This window comes from Megascapheus bottae, chromosome 24 (assembly GCF_031878675.1).
Source record: "Megascapheus bottae isolate mThoBot1 chromosome 24, mThoBot2.hap1, whole genome shotgun sequence".
Classification (NCBI taxonomy): Eukaryota; Metazoa; Chordata; class Mammalia; order Rodentia; family Geomyidae; genus Megascapheus; species Megascapheus bottae.
The window spans coordinates 18,153,939-18,174,623 of NC_143532.1; the positions used below are offsets into that span (position 1 = coordinate 18,153,939).

General features: G+C 34.9%; 1 long non-coding RNA gene across 1 annotated transcript in view; it reads right to left on the bottom strand.

Annotated features, from left to right (window-relative positions):
* The window catches only part of LOC150047049 (uncharacterized), a 158,790-nt gene that overhangs the window by 132,827 nt on the left and 5,278 nt on the right, over nt 1–20,685 (bottom strand). Inside the window, exon 3 of the long non-coding RNA XR_016539495.1 lies at nt 4,816–5,003. This is a non-coding gene — a long non-coding RNA (uncharacterized LOC150047049). The remainder of the gene's footprint in view (nt 1–4,815; nt 5,004–20,685) is intronic.

Below are 20,685 nucleotides of genomic sequence, written 5' to 3' on the forward strand. Positions count from 1 at the left end.
AACGATAACTTATGGCTGTGGCTAGAATTTTTGTTCTAAATGAGATCACACTTCAAATATTAATACCAAAGAAATGTACCTCTTGTAATAATTATGAAGACACTTAGTCTATAACTCAGATCTGTGAAATTTATTGAAAGCCATTCTTTTATCTCTTTATTGTCATTGTTTTGAGTATTCACATTTTTTAAGAAAGTATGGACAAGATGCTTATTTTACCTTTAAGAGAGACTTACAAATAAATAAAGCAAATCTAAAAAGAAACTTCCAGCTATTGTTTCCTCCTCTGTTTTAAGTCTACAGAGCTGATGTGAAAAACATGTCAAGATTTTTATTTTACATGTAGTCTCTGAAATTCTGGAATGTGGGTATTATAAAACTGGAAAAATAAGATGATGGAAAAAGAAATCTTAGCCCTTGGTAACTTATAGAAATATCAATCTGGAAATGATATAGGGACCAAAATACTTTTATGAGACTTCCAGAATTGAAGTAAAAAGTTGCAGTGCCCCAGGCTAACAAGAGCAAACAGGTTAAAAAGGCAATTTCACTCTGCCCACACTACACTCTCACTACAAAGTTCAGTGCTAGGAGAGAAGGCATTGGCTATGATGGCTTCTCCCTTGGAGGCAGAGACTATAACATGCGTCCAATTGTCCAGGTTTATATTTTTAGATCTGTAACATGGAGAGGTTCAATCTCCCCTATCTTGGGGTACTATCAGCTAGCCCCCTACTTCAGACACATATTAGCCACCAAAGCAAGGGACAGTGAGAAGGACATGCAGTTGAACAGAGCTCTTGCAGTGATGCCCACAGGTGCCAACAAAAATAAGGACATGTGAGCACCTTACAAAGAAACAAGACCTCTGCTCACATGGGCCTAGAAATGACATGTCATAGCTTCCCTGCCCCCAAGAACACCAGAAGATCTCAATTACACCTAGAGTGGCCATACAAGCTATTTGGCCTTCTTTAGCAAAGCCAGCCCATGAAGACTGCAAGGAGTCACTGTTGTTCCAAAAGTGCGAATCTCAACACATAGTTAAAAAGTGTACAAATAATAAGAGAAGAATTAAACAAAGGAAGAAAATAAATCTCCAAAATTCAATGCTATAGAAATAATGAAGAAATTCCTGAAAAAGAAATCAGAATAGACATTTAAATAATGTTCTCAGATTTTTTTTACATTTTTGGAGTTGATTTTTAGACAGGGTGAGCGATAAAGGTCTAGGTTTACTCTTCTGCCATCTGATGTCACACATCTGGTACTGTTGGTGTTGGCAGAACTGGTTAAGCACTTACAGAAAACTAAAGTTGGATCCTTCTTTGCCACCCTGGAATAGAATTAACTCCAAATGGATCAAAGACCTGGAGGTAAAAGCCGACACTCTGAAAGCTTTACAAGAAGGAATAGGAGATACACTAGGCCTCCTTGGAACAGGTCGAAACTTTCTTAATAAGGACCAAGAATCACAACAAATCAGAGAAAGCCTGGGTAAGTGGGACTGCATTAAACTGCAGAGCTTTTGCATGGCAAAGGACATAGCTAGTAAACTAATTAGGAAGGCTACAGAGTGGGAGAAGATCTTCACCAACCATACAACAGACAAAGGCCTCATATCTAAAATATACCAACAGCTCAAAAAATTTAATCAATCTAAAACTAATCTCCAAAGTAACAACCATCCCATTAAAAGATGGGCCAAAGACTTAAAGAGAGTCTTCTCTGAAGAAGAAACAAAAATGGCCTATAGACACATGAAGAAATGCTCCACATCTCTGGTCATAAAAGAAATGCAAATCAAAACAAGTCTAAGATTCCACCTCACTCCAGTTACAATGGCCAGGATCAAGACTAATAACAACAGATGCTGGAGGGGATATGGCCAGGAGGGATCACTACTACACTGTTGGTGGGAGTGCAAACTCATTCAACCACTATGGAAAGCAGTATGGCAGTTCCTCAAAAGATTAAACATAGAACTCCCCTATGACCCAGCAATTCCACTACTTGGCATTTACCCAATCATCCAGAAACACAGACATACTAAATCCACCAGCACAACAATGTTCATTGCTGCACTATTCACCATAGCAAAGATATGGAACCAACCTAGATGTCCCTCAGTTAATGAGTGGATCAATAAGATGTGGTATTTGTACACAATGGAATTCTATGCTGCTGTCAGAAAGAATGACATTGTTAGGAAATGGAAAGACTTAGAAAAAATCATACTAAGTGAAGTAAGCCAGACTCAAAGGAACTTAGGCTCAATGGTTTCCCTCGTTTGTCATAATCAGTAGAAACCTTGGGCTCTCCTGGCAGAGATTTTCAATAGAGCAAAACCTTGATACAAAAGGCCATATAGTAGGACGCTAAATGAAAGGACCTCTAGAATATAGAAACATAAGCCATATAATGAATAATTGTTGTCCTTAAGGTACTATGTTATCTCTCATCTCTTTTGCTGTCCCTTGGTTATCTCATATGGTTACATTATCCCTGTATGTTACCTGATATATCAGATATATTTGTATTTGGTTATTTGAAATTGGATAGGGAAGGAGGGAAAACAAGATGAGGGGTGGGGGGGAGGTAAGATATGTGAAAGGGTATCAATGTATGTGAATTAATGCACCTCCTATCTGGCAGACATCATGTAACCCTTCTATTAATTACAATAATAATATATGAAAAAAACCATAAAGAATAAAAAAAGATTGCTTTGACTATTTAGTGTCTAGTTTCTGCTTCTCTATAAATTTTGAGATTTATTTTTCTGTTCGAGGAAGAATGACATCATCATTTAATAGGCACTGCACTGGATTGCTAGATGGCTTTTGGCAGTAATCATTTCCACAATATTAATTGTGCCAATTCATGAACATGGGAGATCTATCTTCTTAGTGTCATCTTCAATTTCTTCAAGGCTCTCCAGTTTGCTAGTTTTCATTGTAGAAGTCATGTTTTATGGATGCTTTATTACAATTGCTCTTTAAAAAAAAATCGAGAATGTAACGTTGAGGTTTTCTGTTTGAGTCAGAGAGCAATGTAAAACAGGGCATGCACCAACTACAGTCTCAGAAAAGCAAATATATCGTACAAACTTCTATCCTCTCTAACACAGTCCATGTCCCCTCTAACACAGTCCATAGTCCTATTCTCAGAATTCTACTCTGAGAAAATGACTCTTGATATTGCTAACGAAAATTTCTACCATATTCAGAGTAAAATTAGTTAAGATATATTTTCTTTTTGAAAGATACCAGTAGAAAACTCATCCTAATTCATAGTTTTAATTCAACAAGATCCTATATAAAACTGGACAGAAAAACTGAGGAGTTAATTCAATCAGCTAAACACACAAAAGATATTGAAAATTGGACATCTAATAATAATAGCCAGAATGATTGTTGGAAAAAAGAAAGGGAGGGGTTAGGATTTGCTTTACTTCACCAGATGTCATGGGTTTTCTAATCAGTGAATGTTGGTACAAAAAGAGTTACTGAACAAGTTATTTGAATTTAACAAGTTACTGGAGTTGGAAAGCAAGAGTTTGAAAATACAACTGAATACTTATGGAAATAACTATGTGAGGAAAATTAAACTTAGAGCAATCAAGTATAGGTAGATCTTTCAAAATCGATGTGGATGTAAGTAGATGGCAACTAGGACAGATTTCTAGTATTTCTTTCTCTTGTACCTCAAAATGAGTTTTAGGAAAAGTTCATAAAATACTATTACTAGAAGAAACTATGGCATTGAAAAATAGAAACTGAGCATGAACGGTTGGCTGACCAAAATATAATACCTAGAGGTCCTAAACTAAAGAAGTGATGATTTTTACTGTCTTTAAAGAACAAAATAAATAAGTGCTATTGGCAAAGTGTAAGTAAATTGTGCTTTCTAAAACAAAATTCCTCATTATAATTTCCGTTTGATATGGTAAAATAACAATAATGATGAAAAATTAGACAATCTGAAAATTTTAGAAAGTATGAGCTAAGAATTCAGTTAAAAGTAAAAAAATAAATAAGCCTGGATGGAGGGAGCATGTAGTGAAATATTCAAGATACATCCTATGAAACCAAAAAACCTGAAGTGAAAGGTTGGTTTGGGAAAAGATAAGAGAGAATGAAGAAAAGGGTGGCATCAGTCAATATAAGTTGCACTTGTAGACTACATTGAATGGTAACCTCTTTGTACAGTTACTCAAAGATAATAAAAAATATAAATAATAAATATAAGCCAGGCACAGGTTGCTCACGCCTATAATCCCAGCTACTCAGGAGGCTGAGATCTGAGGATCATGATTCAAAACCAGTCCCAGCACTAAAATCTATGAGACTCTAATCTCCAATTAACCACTAGAAAACCAGAGTGGTGCTGTGGCTCAAGGGGTAGGGCAATAGTCTTGAGCCAAAGAGCTCAGGAACAATGCTCATGCCCAGAATTCAAGTCCCATGACTGACCAAAAAAAAAAACTAATAATAATAATAATAAATATAATAAATATAAAGGAAAACTATTTCACTGGATGGAGCTTACTTTATAGATTAAATATAAAAATAGAGCAGGCTTTGAAAACAAAAGAAAATAAATGCCTCTTGCATTGATTTAGTGCTGAAAACATCCAGAAATGATTTAGTGGATTTAAAGCAGAGATGATATTTTAGAACTCAAGGTATAAGGGCTAAATCAGTCTTTTCTTTCCACCACCAAAGTCTTCATGGGTTTTCTGTATAGAACAAGAACTTCTGCAAACAGGAACTTAACTTAGAAACTCTAATTCGAAGAAAAACTCAGACCTACCCTCCCTCAACTTCTTGACCACCATCCTAGTTTGCAGGGTTGAGCTCTTGCCAGCAAGCATGGAAGGTAACTGATATTCTTACTCCCCAGGAAAATGTGAAGGTCCATTTCAGTCCACATACAGATGTTGGCTTAGATGAGACTTAGGGTGTACCACAGGGCTTTTCCCACATCAGCATGACCAGCCTCTGCAAAGTAAAGCAACGTAAGTAACATACATTTCTTGGTCTCACTTTCCATTAATACACAATGGAGAGAAAAAAAATAATTTGGATTTCAGTTAAAATCCTAACAAACTAGCTGTGTGCATTTGGGTAGTTTACTTCCCTTTCTGAGCTTTTTCTCTCCCTTCCTTTCTCTGGAGAAAGGGATATTAGTGTTAAAGGTATCTTCAAAACTGTATGACAAGTTAAGTACAGTTTATTGATTATTCTTCAAACTGCTTGTTTTACCTGGGCCTTCCTTATCTGGACTTTATCTGGATCTCTAACCTTTCTGACATTTTGACAGGACAATTCAGACTCATTATATCACTCTGAAATCAGAAACCTGAGTCCAAATAACAGCTGTTGTTATAAGCAGTGGTATAATTTTTGGCCAATTCTTAATTGCAGATAGAATTAATAAGGCTCTGGATCAACAGTGGATGTAGACTGGTTTACTGTAACTACTGAATACGAAAAGATCCTATTAACCACTAAATATAGATATCAATGTACATCTATGTATTTCCACCTGCATACTATTAGAGTTTAAAATCTAGTTACAGCTATTTTGTCTGATTTAGCTTTCTAATTTATAACTAATGATACAGATTGACATAGTTAAATATAATTGAACCCCACTAAAGAGCAGGGAATCATAATCATTCCAGAAGGTTCAATTCTACAACTTCTAAGTAATTGCTATCCGTATTTCCAGAGGCTAAGATTGTATTATTTTTATCATTAATTAGTCCTGTCTGTTATATAATTTCATAACAATGTGTCATCATGTTTGAACTGCTTATCTTATAGAAAACATAGAATTAGAACTACTTATTTCTTAATAGAGTCCATTCCTGCTTCCCATATCACAATGCTCTGTTATTGGATACATACTCATTTATAATAGTTATATTTTTAAATAAGTTAACTTCTAACATCATGAAACATCTATATTATTGGTAATATTCTATACTGAATTCAATTTTCTCTGATATCACAATAATCATTCCAGGTTTTTTAAGCTACCTGCATAGCACATATTTCCCACCTATTACTTTGAATATTTCTGTGACCTTGACCAATTTGTCAACATTGTAAAGTTGGGCTTTGCCCAACTAACTATTTTTATTTGGATTATTTCATCCATTAACATTTGTTATAATATTCAACATGATTAGACTTAGGTCTACATATTTTATATATGTTTGCTACATGGTCTCCAGTTTTGTTCTGATTTGGTCATTATATCTATGCTCTTTGTCTCCTAACATGCTTAACATTATTTGGTTATTTTTGGAATTATTTTTAAATTCATCTATTGGATTTTAGTTATATACATGATACCTTTGAGACAGTTGGCCTAGTGACTGCCATACATTGGCACAGTCATCTTAGAATTGCTATTGTTCTAATTCATGTAAAATCTAGAGAAATTAGTTTCATATATATTTTACAAATATAGAATATTGTCTTCACATAAAAGATAAACAACTTGTAATCATGTGGTTACATTTATCTCCCTCCTTTAGGATCCAGTTCATATATGTATTAAATCTACATGCTGACAAGTCCACAAGTAGGTACTCTACTTGTTTTTTGTACATAATTTTTAAACTAAGAGAAATCCTCTATTTTCCTGAGAATCTAAATTTCTCATATTCCTTGTTTCTTCTTGAATATCTGATTTTCATCCCATATAATTTTCTTTTGATCTAAGAAACTTCCCTTGGCATTTCTTTGAGTGCAGTTCAGCCAGCAACAAATTCTTGGGTTTTTGTTTTTCATCTAAAAATGTCTTTATTTCATATGTATTCCTGAGGGATACTTGGACTGGGAAGAAAATAATTGAATTTATTTTTACCTTCAACACTTTAATTTCTTCAATTTTTCAACACTTCAATGTGTAATTCCAGAATCTTCTGGCCCCCATATTTTCTGATGAATTATTCAAATTATTTCTTCCTTTTGTGAGATAGTTCATTTCTATTCAGCTGCTTTTAAGCACACTCTCTCTCTCTCTTTCTCTCTTTCCTTCCCTCTCTCTGTCTTTCCCTATCCCTCAGCAAAGTCTCACATAGTACAAACTGGGCTAACCATTTAGCATGTAGCCCGGGCAACTGGGATTATGAGATTTTGTTGCCACATTAGTTTTCAAAGTTTTCCATTATTTATGATTTACTAAGTGTGGTTTTCATCTCAAATGACTCACTTGAAGTATACTGCACTCCACTAACATTTATCTATATCTCTAAATATATAAAAGTTTTGACTATGCTTTTGTTTTGCCAAGATGATTTCACTACCAGTATGTACTTTTCCTCAAGTAATAATAAATCTGAAAAAAAAATCAGTTGCCTGAATTTTGTCTGTCTCTATATCTTCTGAAATGGATTTGGCACTTATCTGAATCCTTTGGTTCTACCATATATTTCAATATTTTGAAGGATACAAAAATACATTTGGCTCTACTTTTGTTTCAAAAGTAGTGGTGATTCTTCTTTACATGTGTTTCAACCTGGTGGGTTTATTATTAAGTTTTGGAACAGTGATTAGAATATTCAGATTGCACTATTCCATTTTTTAAGTAGCTTCCTCCGAGATATATTACATGAAAAACCCTCACCGTAAAAATACTTAAAATGAACATGCATTGTGTAAAAGAGCAAAATAATATATTTACAACATCTATTTGTATGTGGGACAGTTTATAACAAATATTTGTTTTCTCTAGAAACAGATGTATTATCATCTATATGCTAATTGACTAAGGAGGGAAAAAACAGGAGCATGTAAAAGAAATTAGCTTTTCATTTATTAGTAGGTTTTTACTATGTGTTTATTTATTACCATCTACATGCATTATTTTCATAATAAAATAATTAGAAACTAAGAAAGCTCTTACAACAAAAAACTGCTATATTTAACCAAGAGCTCTATTCTCAACAGAATCTTATTACAGGAATTTATCTAAGTTCATAAGCTTGGAAACACAGTGAAGTGGATAAATACCAACTAGTTCAGAAAGCAGAAACAACTCTTGTCAGATGAGAAATGAAGTTTGGCAACACTGTATATCTTACTTTAAAAAAAAAAGAAGGTAGTAAGAAACTAAGCATTAGGAATAGCAAGGTAAACCACTAAAATGTCCTTGTACTTTCCAGTTCTCTCTTTACAAGCCAGAAATCTTTCCTTCCTATGCTTGACATGGTGTAGAATTGTATGCAGTTCAACCAAAATACCTTATTACCCTCCAAAGCCTATGCCATAATGAAACCAAACATATCTTAGGTATGCAAAATTGGTATTATTACACATACCTGCCCTGAAATAGAGTTGGTAAATGGGTTTCATTTTCGGGTTATCTCTGTTTTTACTTTGTTCACAGTTCTATGGGATGTAACAGAAGGATGGTGGCTTGTATTTCATGTGATCGCACTGGAAGAAGCCCAAACTTGTTGCTTAGTGATGCTAAATCTAGTGTCCAAATCCACAATACTGTGCTTTAGTTTACTCACCAAATGTCTGATAGTTTCGGGAACTAAAGGGGCCAAACTTCATTTTGTTCTACGATGCATGCCAAGTTATAAAACAAGAATATGGACATCATACTAGAGTCTAATATTTTAGAGAGAAGAAATGAATGTTTCTGAATGCTAAATGAATCATTGGGTAACATTTATTGTGCCAGTACATTTTAAATGTGGTATCCCATTTAAACTTCATAGGAATATTTTAAAGCACAAATTATAGCCCATATTGTAAAGGCAGGCACCAATGTTGAGAATGTTTATGTTCACTGCCACACAGATGGTGAATGTCAGAACTGAGATTCAACCTCTATTTTACATAGTGTCTATGTTTTTACTTCCTTGTATCTATGTGAATAGAAAGTTATATCTGTATTTAGACATGTTGTTGGTTACATCTAGAGTAATTTGTGAGATAAGAAATATACTGCATAGATATTGTGTAAATGATATGTGCACAAATATTTTTACCTCCTTAGACTTGGAAAGGACTAGGATCATCATAGTCTTAGATGATGCCTGTTACTTTCTCTGTATATTTGTGTGCATCAATAAGATATGTTTGCATACTGCAAAACAGGAGACCTTTAGTGATTAGCTTGGTATTTCCAAAGCTTAAAATATAATGTTTTATTACACAGATTAAAATGTATCTATGACATACAAAGACACAGCTTAATTTTAATTATGTTCTAAAATCTATGTGCCAGTGATTATATATAGATAGATATTCCCTTCTTGAATATTCATTTGTTAAACATAATGTTTGAAGTATGATGTTAATAAAACCTTAAAAAAGAACTGCAAAAATATATATGTAATAAAAGCAGAACGCACATTATTTTGACCACTTGCAAAAGAGTGTGATTATCCATTTCTACTAGAAATGTGATTGTAAAGAAGATGACACACAGTTAATGATTAATAGTTCTGCTGCTCACCAACAATTATTTCTTTTTCTCCTGGAAGCATGATAATTAGCCAAAGACAGAATCTGGCTCCAATATAGAGGACTGGGTCCCAAGCCAAGTTTCATGGTAACTCTATAAATAACAATATGTCCCACAGACCAGCTTCCTAGCCTTCAGGTACCATTATATCACATCCTCCAGTCCTGTGCATTGGTGATTCCTCTCAGACTTACAGCTTGGAAGAAACTCAGTTGGAATCAGAAATAAAATTTTGGCCTTGCTAAACTATTACTTCAAACAAGACCAGATGAGAGCCACATTTCAAGAAGCCAAAGAGTCTCCATTACTGTGCTGCCATTACTAAGCAGCAGAGAACAAAAAGGGAAGTTATAACGTTGAGAGATTTAGCACAGGCCAGTCACAGGTAGAACTCAATGCTCCTATGCACAACCCTTGCCAAGGTACTTAGCCTCTCTCATGCTTAGGTATCATTTCTGGAGGAAGAAACACTAAAAACAATGAATTTTTTGAAAATTTATTATTAATACATAAGATACTATTTATCAGGCCTGGCCATAATTTGCTAAAATTCTATTTTAGCTGGGGTCCTCAGCTGCCCAGTATTCAAAGGATTGTAGGCATGGAGGATATCTAATTACACTTCCAGGTCTTCACTGATTTGAAAGTTCCACTTTTTTTTTTTTCATTACCATCTTTTACTATTTCTTCCTGTCTTTCCACATAGGTCTATCAAGTTTCATTCATCTATACAGTACATGTTGATAAAGTATTTCCCACGTTCGGCATTATTTTTATACTTTCTCCTAAATTCACCTAGCTCAATTGCAGACAGTTCTAGGATTAAAATTAAGATCTTCAGAAGGATGGTGTATTCTATTATAAGGTTCATTCTAAGTGGATATGACTAATTAAACAAAAATTCATGTCTTTTAAGAAAACTAAAGGCAAGATTTCAAATGATTTCATGAAACTTCTCCAGGGTTGATCTTAGGACAAGATTCCAGCTTCCTATCTCCAATTTTTATATTTAACAAGTATATAAAAAGTATAAGAAATTCACTTCTTTTGTTCATCTGAAACTATATGTTTGGGAGAGGTGGAGGATTATCTGAGCCACCATTTTTCTTCCTCACTCTGAAACAATCAACTAGAAAGTAGTACCAAACCTTCATAAAACACTGAAAAGATTGAATTTCCAGTCTTTTCAGACTTTTAGCTAGGACCCTAGTATCAGAGCTTCAGCAGAGCTTTATCTGAACAGTCTTCTAAAGCAGAGAATTCTATTTATATGAGATTTAAGACTCCCTCAGACATTTTGCTTATTCTAGGAGGCTGAATTCCAATCACAATGTACCATTTATCAGTGGTTTCCTAGAGGGTCATCCCACTCAATGAGATACCTGTGCCCTACCAAGGATTTAAATTCATGTCTGAGTTATATGAAATCCATTGGTCCTTTGCTTCCTATTCTTCAGTATGTGTCGCCAAATAGAACTTTTGAAGTCTAGACATACATTTCACATGGCTGATGGATAACATCCCAAAATGCCAACATATATGATGATGTTTTCTTTAAAAATATCAGAAGCTACCTCACGATTTCCACTTCCGACCATGAGAGTGATTCAATTGAAAATTGGTGACATGGGCCAGGAGTTTGGCATAGTGGTAGAGTGCTTGCCAAGCAAGCATGAAGACCAGGGTTCGGTTCCTCAGTATCACATACCACATACCACATACATAGGAAAAGCTGCAAATGGTGCTGTGGCTCAAGTTGTAGAGTACTAGCCTTGAGGAAAGCCCAAAGACAGTGTTCAGGCCCTGAGTTCAATTCCCAGCACTGGTAAAAGAAAAAAAAAAAATTGATAACGTTATCTTTGTATGTAAGGAGTCTAACTATAAAATATCATCATTTTTTCCTTTTATAATCTTTTTCAACTTAATCTTGCTTAGGTTCTGAAACTGATTATAAAGCCTAAAGTAATCTTATTTCACAGGAGTCTTCTATTTGGAGTATCAACCTTTAGTTTCTCTTTTGTCAATTCAATTTATATATTAAGCAAGATTAATCTTATCAAAGAACTCAATTGATCCTTTTTCTACCAAGAACACATAATGTTGTAATATCTTTCTGGTATCTAGGAAATAAATTTTGCGGTACTAGGGGCCGGGAGTTTGGCCTAGTGGTTAAAGTGCCTGCCTAGCATGCACGGAGACCTGGGTTCGATTCCTCCGCACCACATACATAGAAAAAAGCTAGAAGTGGTGATGAGGCTCAAGTGGTAGAGCTCTAGCCTTGAGAAAGTCCAAGGACAGTGCTCAGGCCCTGAGCTCAGGCGCATGACTGGCAAAAAAAAAAAAATAAGAAAAAGGAATAAAGATATAGAAATTAGGAAGGACAAAGAAATACCTATTTGGGAAAACAATGTTTAAGTGAATTCACTTAAATTGGAAATTTGAATTTCAGTCACCAAATTTCTCCCTGCCAACTAAACTCATTTCAAAGTGTATTTTTTTTTTAAATCAGATTGCATGTTTGGTATAAACAACTCTTTCTCATTTGGAGACTCCAGAGAGAAAGGATATAATAATCAACCATTTCTTTATTTCTAGTTGTGAAAGATCCTTTTATTTCAGTTGGCTTCAAAGTTTGTTTCGATAGCTGCATCAAATGATAAAATCAATAGCTAGTTCATAAATTATGCTAATAAAATTGACAAGCAATAAGCTTATTAATTTTCTCCTTTGTAATCCATTGTTTTCTCATTTATAAAATTCTTAACATAGCCCTTGGTATTCAAGATGATTAATTAAGTGTCTCATCTGATGAACAGAGTAATTTATGAACAAAATATTTTGAAGTTTATTAAAAACTGAATATAATTGAAGTGTTTTTAGGTTTGTGTTGGCTTTATTTTGTTTTCTATGGTTTGTTAGACAATATGATATGTTTTGCATTTGATCCAGTGTAAAATCTCTTGAACTTACTCCTGTTTTACACATGAAGACAATAAATTCTAGATTAAAAAGAGGTTCCCTGAAAAGGCGCATGATATCCTTAATATGTGGCTATTAGATCCAAACAGTATAAGAGCGAGGACTCAAAAGTTGCATACCCAATGCTATGGACATGGTATCAAAAATGTAAACACAACTACATAGACATAAAAATCTATGACTCTATAGACATAATATATTATTACATAGATTAATATGTATTTATGACATACAAACCCTCAGCTTCATTTTATTTATGTTCTAAAATCTAAGTGCCAGTAATTGTATATGGAGATTCCCTTCTTGAATACTTGTTTGTTAAATATGCCATTTAAAATATGATGTAAAAATCAATGTTAATAAATTCTTTAATAAAAAAGAAACAAAAAAGAGGTTCCCTTACCCCCTAAAGAAATAGGTCCTTCAGCTAGTATAGAAAAAGAGGAAGTAGGGAACTTTTACAAATAGAGGAATAGTTGAACCAGATAATTAGTTGGAAGTAGAAATAGAAAGGCAAAAAAGGGAATGATCTTGGCACTGATATTCTAGATCAAAAAATTACAATATCTTAAAATAATACTTCCAAAAAATTTCTAAAAGGCTTACTTCAAAGTTAGCATAAGAAGGGAACCGGTTACATGTGTGTTTATTGTTCATCATTTGGACAGACTATCAGGTGTTTGAATGTGGAAGAGGCAAGTGACATCAGAGCACACCAGGAAGGAAAAGGAAAATATCTAATGTTCTAATATGAAAGTTCATATGAATAAATCGAGTCTTCTGATATAAGATTGTGGATCCAACATTTTATCTGCAATTCTGTGAGTGAGAAGAGGGGACCAAGAAAGGGTTATTGGGGGGATACAATCAAAGTACATTTTACACATGTTCGTGAAATTCCCAAAACACTTCCATATGAATAATGTTAATATGAAATTTTAAAAGAAAGTGACCATATATTCCAATTGGTCTAGTACTTTTACTAGTTTGTGTCTATTGTTCCAGTGTGATTATTAAGAGCACCCCTTTATCTTTGTGAAGCACCCCTCTATGGATGAGATATAGTTATGCTACTAATTCACAAACAAATAGAACATATGGTTAGGTTCCCTGTTTCTAGGATCTCAAGCAACTTTCACCCACACACCTCTCTTTGTCCCCGCATCAGGGATAGAGATGTAGTTTGGTTCACAGGTATCATTTCCTGTTAAGAAGCTCAGTGCAGAATAACAGCTGAAATACAAGAAAATGTCATGAAATATGAGGTGAACTGGGAAGAGAGGGAGGGTTATGCTTTTCCAAAGAATATAATTTGGACAGCACGAACAAAATCAAGATGTTAAACAATATGCAAATCTGACTCCTTCAAGTGGGCAAATCTTAAAATCAACATATGCATTAAGATAAAAACTAATTTCTACTATGTTATCTCTCATCTCTTTTGCCATCCCTTGGTTATCTCAAATTGTTACAATATTTCACCTTGTTATCTGATATATTTTATAGGTGCTTAATTCGTTATTTGAAATTGGATAGGGAAGGGGGGAAATCAAGATAAGCGGGGGAGGGTAGGAGGGAAATGGGGACCATGTCATGAGAAAGAGTATCAATGTTTGTGAAGTTATGCACCTTTTATCTGATGAATATAATGTAACCCTTCTATTAATCACAATAAAAAATAAGAAAAGAAAAAAAATCTATTGCCAAAAAAATGGGAAACTAAGCTGTGGTTTTGCTTTTTATTACTTTACATATAGAAACATATTTTTGTAGATTATAGAGGTACATGTATTTGTTGCCTTGTTGATATATAGAGATCTATAGATGTACCTAATAGAGGGAGAAAGCAAGAGAAAAGGCAAAGCAAAAGGAATCATCTGAATGGGAAGATTATCTTCCTTTCCTTTGTTTATTAACTTCACTGAAAACATAACAACATTGTAATTCAAGTAGTACTCAAGAGTGCTTGCCTAGCAAACACAAGGAACTGAGTTCAACTCCCCAGTACTTCCAAGGGGAAAAAAAAAGAGACAGAGAGAGAAAAACCTAAACATTATAATGGATCTTTAAGAAAGAAAAATATCATCAGTTTTTAAGAAATTAGGTTTTCTCTTGTGAGACTGTTTTACAAGACAGAAATCTCTCTGTAATTTCCCTTCCAAACATCTACCCTCACCACAATATCAGACTCCAAACTGAATGCACATTACCAAGATCTAAAGGATGATTCTTCGCTGTTGTTTTTGATAGCACTGGGCTGTGAAGTTCCAGCTTTGGCTTGTTAGGCAGGTACTCTACCACTTGTGCCATATCCCCAGCCCTTTTCATCTTTAGCTGTTATTCAAAAAGAGACTCCCATCTTTGCAATGGGTGAGCCTTACTATTTGCCTTGGCTAATCTAAACCATAAGCCTCACAGTCACAGCTTCCCCAGTGCCTAGGATTATAGGTGTAACCCACAGCACCTAACCTCTAAATGATGACCCAATAGTATTACCATCTTCCTACATTCAAATTAATGAGAAGAGTAAAACTAGAGAGTTCACCCAGAAACTAGTGTACCCTACACAGCTCTTTTGAAATACATGATATTATTGGTCAAAGGGCCAATGGCCAATTGAAACAATAAGTCAATTTCATTTTAATTAAGTCTGTACTGATGAACAGAATGATCAGATCTCGGGGATCTGATCTCAGAAAGATCAGATCTCAGGGATGACCATCTTGCTGGTACAATCAAAACACAGTGGGAGAAGGCAGAGGAAAACACTGGAACCTACTAGATCTACCTGCACAGACTTTTCTTTTAATTTCAGTTCCTCGTCTGCAAACTGGAGGCTAGCCACTGTGCTTACTATATGATATTATCTTTTCTCTTCTGTTACTTGATTTGCTCTACTAACTTTAATTTCTCTGATTTTGCCCTCAAAGCAATTTATATTAAAATATTTTCTGCCAAGTAAAGCTCCTGATATTGACCAATTTCCAAAATCTAATATTGCAAATAAGCATGACAAATATAGAGATAGTGACACATCTTCACTATTGGTTTTAAAATAAGTTCTAGGGCCGGGAGTTTGGCCTAGTGGTTAAAGTGCTTGCCTAGCATGCATGAAGACCCGGGTTCGATTCCTTGGTACCACATACATAGAAAAAAAAGCTGGAAGTGGTGCTGAGGCTCAAGTGGTAGAGCTCTAGCCTTGAGAAAGTCCAAGGACAGTGCTCAGGCCCTGAGCTCAAGCCCAGGCCTGGCAAAAAAAAAAATAAATAAATAAAATAAAATAAAATAAGTTCTAACATTCAAGTGATTTGCCCTTATTTCAAAGTTACTTATTTTAAGACCTTTATATAGAGTACAAGACACCTGTGAACTTCCTGGAAGTGTTGTAAAGTGCTTTCAGGTCTGTGTTGAAAACATTTCTATTACTAATTGGAAATATATATAAATTACAGAAAACTGCTTTTGTAATTAGGATATTAGACAAGAATGAATACTGTTCTACATGAACGCAGATAGGGCTTGATTTCTGTTTTTAAAAATGAAAAAGACATAGCAGTTTTACAGTGTGGATCTGAATATCACCCAAAGGTCACCCTGTGGCACTGCTGAGAGGTGGTGCAAACCTTAGGAGATAAAATCTAGTGGAAGGAAGTTAGCTCACTGTGGGTGTGCCTAGAAAGGGATATGAAGACCCTGTCTTCCTCTCTCTTCCTTCCTCTCTTCTGCCTTCACATTTGCCCTATCTCCAACTGTCCCTCTCATGCTTCCTATCTCTGGGCCTCTGGCTATCTCCTATCCCTCCTTATCTCTCTCTATCCTGGGCACTATGAGGTGAACAGACTCCTGTGCCACACACTCCTAACTGCCAGTTGTTCTACCAGACCACACTTCTAAAAGCAGTGGAACAAACCAATCATGGATCAAGCTAGAGAAACTGTAAATTCAAACAACAACAACAACAAAAAACACAACTCCTTCAACTCTTTGAAATTCTCTCTGGCATCTTGTCAATACAAAAAGCTAAAGAATACAGGAAACTATGACATCATCACCCAATAGGCTCGGAGCCTATACGGAACAAAAAGTGGAAGGAGGAAGTAAATGCATATTTGGGTATTTGATTTGTTTGCTTGTTTGTAGATTTGATTCTTAAGTATTTCAACTGATGCTGCAGTCACCTGCAGACAACAGAGTCCAGCTTTAAGCTTTCAGTGTAGACTCATACCACTGATTCTCCAGAATCCTTCCAGGCCTTCTTTCAGCCACAAACTGGGCTCCCAGATTGATCCGTCTTATTCTAAGGTTTCTACCTTCTTAGACTGGATAGCTACTGAGTTCTTGGGGGAAACTCCGTGCTTACAGTCTGAACAGCACGTACCACTTTGAGTGTCAAGATTCACAGTCTACCTCACAGAGGTACAAAAAATGGCAGATTTCTAGTCATGCTTTCTTGTCAGTATTCATCCCTTTTCTAGGGATATAGAAATGGTAGGAAAAAAATGGAAATTTAAATCTTCCTGGTTGCTAGCAATTCAAGTTTATATAGGAAACGGGGTATTTATTTTAAAAATACAATAAGGTACTACGTTAACCAGTTTCTAAAGGACTTCTACATTTCCTTTCTATGTGTGAGGAAGGGTGGGCAGAGAATACATTAGTTTTAAAACATTTAATGACAATGTATTATCTAGTGGAACACAGAACTTGTCACTTATAACCTTATTTTAAACTAATTAAATTATCACTCTTCTTCAGCTACTCTAAACAGAACACAGTCTTTGTACTTGTTTCTGGTCAGTTCTTAATGGGAAGAATGTGAAGACATTTATCTTTCCCAGAATCCCCTCAGCTATATCTAAGCTACTTTCCTATAAATGCCTGAAGATTTTTAATTCAAGCTTACATTTAGCAAGATATATAGCAGCCTGTTTGACAGCAATTGGGACACACACCATGACAAGCTCTATAAAGAATGTTGAGAGTCTCACCATGAAAAGAGCAAGTGGAGCCTTGCTGTTTCTAACCCTCAGAAATTGAGATTTAATATCGCTTGACATTCGAGCACTGAAACTCAACCCAGACTTGTAAAAGTTCTTATTTAATTCTTAGCATTGCTTAAGAGTGTAAATGGTAGGAATAAATTTATCCTAGCCATATCTAGAATTGAAATTTTGTTATTCTCAATTTTCCCACTGGGTTGTTTAGAGTTCTCATGGAAAATAGTTTTCAGATAATCTTCCCCCCCCCTTTTTAGTGTAGAAGAAATATGAAAAAAAAGCCCTATTTTATCTTGTGAAACACCAGTGCTCCAGTTTGACAACTGAACATCTCTCAAAGTCACAACCCGTGGCACTACCAGGAAGTGGTAAGGCCTATATTGACACACAGATAATCCTATACAATATATATACTTTAAACATATAAAATCTTCACTCTTATTCTGCAAAGCAGCTCTTTGTTCTTCCAGTATGTATAAGTATGTATGTAGATATATGAATATACTGTATATGCATGTATAATAAACATAGACTTTGATATCAACATGCATAATGAACTCTTATTAATACCAAAAAGAAATTCCAAAAGAAAAACATGGGTGGGTGTACAAACATATACAAAGCAGTAAGATTACAAATCACAACTTTACCATAATATATAAACATATATGTAAGTATATGGAGCATATAACAGAATATTTTCATATTTTTTCATTTTATTTAGCATCATTTCAGTCAACCCACAAAGTAAAAGGTATCTAACATCAACCCATGGTATTGATAAGTTCCACATTACCTACTGTGTACACATCCATCCCAGAAGCCAGAACATGTTAGGCATTTCATAAATATCATTAAGCTAATGTAATATATTTGTGAATATATTACATTTTTCTGAAAACATGTAACTGTGCTAGTTACTAGTATATGTATACCAGAAAACTAAAATGTGGATAACTTCTGAAGTAGACATTTGGTCTTAAGTTGTTTCCCTATTCAGATGTGGGTGTGAACATAATTTGGAGCTGGAGAATCTGATATTCTAATTAAGTTATTTATATTCTAATTCTGTTTTGCCTGAATAACGTACATGAAACTAGAAACAGAAGGTAGAAGGTAATATATTGTCATGATATTAAATATAGAATAAAGAGAAAAATTAACCAGAATACAATTTAGATACATCTCCCATTCCTCTGCATTTTTAAATCTTCCTGTCTGAAAAAATGCAATAAACAAATATTGACACCTTTTGAAAAATTGTTTTGCAATAGACGTTTCTAAATGCTTACAATTCTATCTAAATTCAGATAATCTGTTTTAGCCTCTGAAACAACATGTCCGGTATCATGTCCTTACACTGATATCATAGGTAGAGAATATTAACCACATCACTAAACTGTAAAGAGAAAAGTGTGTGATCACCTCCAGTCAGTACCAATATTTTAAATAATGCATAGCAAAGATGTTATATGAAATCCATTATTCATGGATTTTTCTCATACATATATTTGAAAGTGGAATGGTACTAGATGCCCTGGGAATTTTTGTCATGCTGTGTTATGTAGTTCATAACTTTCCACTCTGCCACACTTTTCCCTAAAAAGAACTCTCTAATTGGATTGTCAGTCATTTATGCATTACCTTCTGCCTCCCTGGAAAATGACATGTTCTCTTCACCCATTTTCTTCCCAGTTTTGGCTGTTGGCTGTCGTTGACATACACTCTCTACTTACAGAAGGCCTTTTCTTCTGGGAAGGGGCTAAATTTGAGGCCTCAGATCTAGTTGTCATTCAGTCTGGAATTGTATGAAAATAAATACATGGGGTGCTACAACATGTGAAAAGGTAAAAGAGAATTACTGAGATTTTTAACTAATAACAAAATAACGGTGTAACCTTACTCAAATCCTAATTGATGCCTCAATTTGACATATTTTGCAATTAATTTAGTTATATATATGCATTATCTTTGTGTTATATGCAATATTTATATATTCCTACATATGAAATATGGAGAAATCTTTAAAAAAAACCATTTTCACCACCATTTTGGACCAAACTCATTATTTAGTGTCAAAATTTTCACAGAAATTCTCTCATATTATATTTAATGGGAAAAGTAAATGTAAAATGAATTAGAAACTAATGAATACAAAGCAAAAAATCATTTATAATGCTTTTGAGTGGTTTCAGACAAGGTGGCAATAGATTCACATTGTTTATTGAAGTTCAAATGATTGCTGGCAAGGAGCTGTGCTGAACGCTGGTGACCAGCAATGAACAGGGAGGTGAGGGGAGAAGGAGGCAAGGGTGTTACAGGTTCCTGGTAGAGTCCTTGCCTGGCATTATGTACACAATTTTGGGTTCAATCCCTGATGTAGAAAAGCAAAAAGAAAGCTAGTTATTGTACAGAACATACATTTCTGTCTAGAAAAACGAATCTTTGAAGGAAGACATGCACTTAGGCTGTGTAAATAAAATATGATGTGGTCATGCAATAATGAATGTGATTCTATATGTCAAAAGGCAGAGAGATGAAGGACAAAAGAGTGGCCTTTTAGAAGCCAGCTGGCCTTTACGCTGGGCTTCTTGGATGAACAGAATGTTACTGATGGAGTGGGGATATTTTGTCTCAGAATAAGTAAATACATAGTGATGAGGGCTGCAAAAGGATCTGCCTGCCCTGGTGAATAGGGCCCAGAGTGCCAAGGGTGAGAATGCAATATACAATTGTAAATAGTGGTGGCATTTTGATGGAAGAAATTAGGGGAAAGTCAAGGTAGGGAAAAGGTTTAGAGATGTGAGTTATACATGACTGTCTAGACAAGACTAGAGGAAACTGAGGGAGAGAAGAAACCTATATTGGCTTTAGGAAGTGAAAGAGCACATCATCCTGAAGAGTCATGGCCACTGGTGTGTTAATATATTTTGAATAGAAAAATTCATTACATGGACTAGCCCCATCATACACATAACTGCACCAACTGCTAGTTTGTTCTTTCAGAATCAGTCTCAGAAAAGTCCAAGAGTTTAGCCAGGTGCAGTAGCTCACACCTGTAATCCTAGCTACTAAGGAGGCTGAGATCTGAGGATCAAGGTTCAAATCCATCCTGGGCACAAAAGGATCAGAGACTCTCATCTCCAATTAATCACTAGAAAAGGGGCTTGTCTCAAGGGTTGGGTGGTAGTCTTGAGCTGAAGAGCTCAGG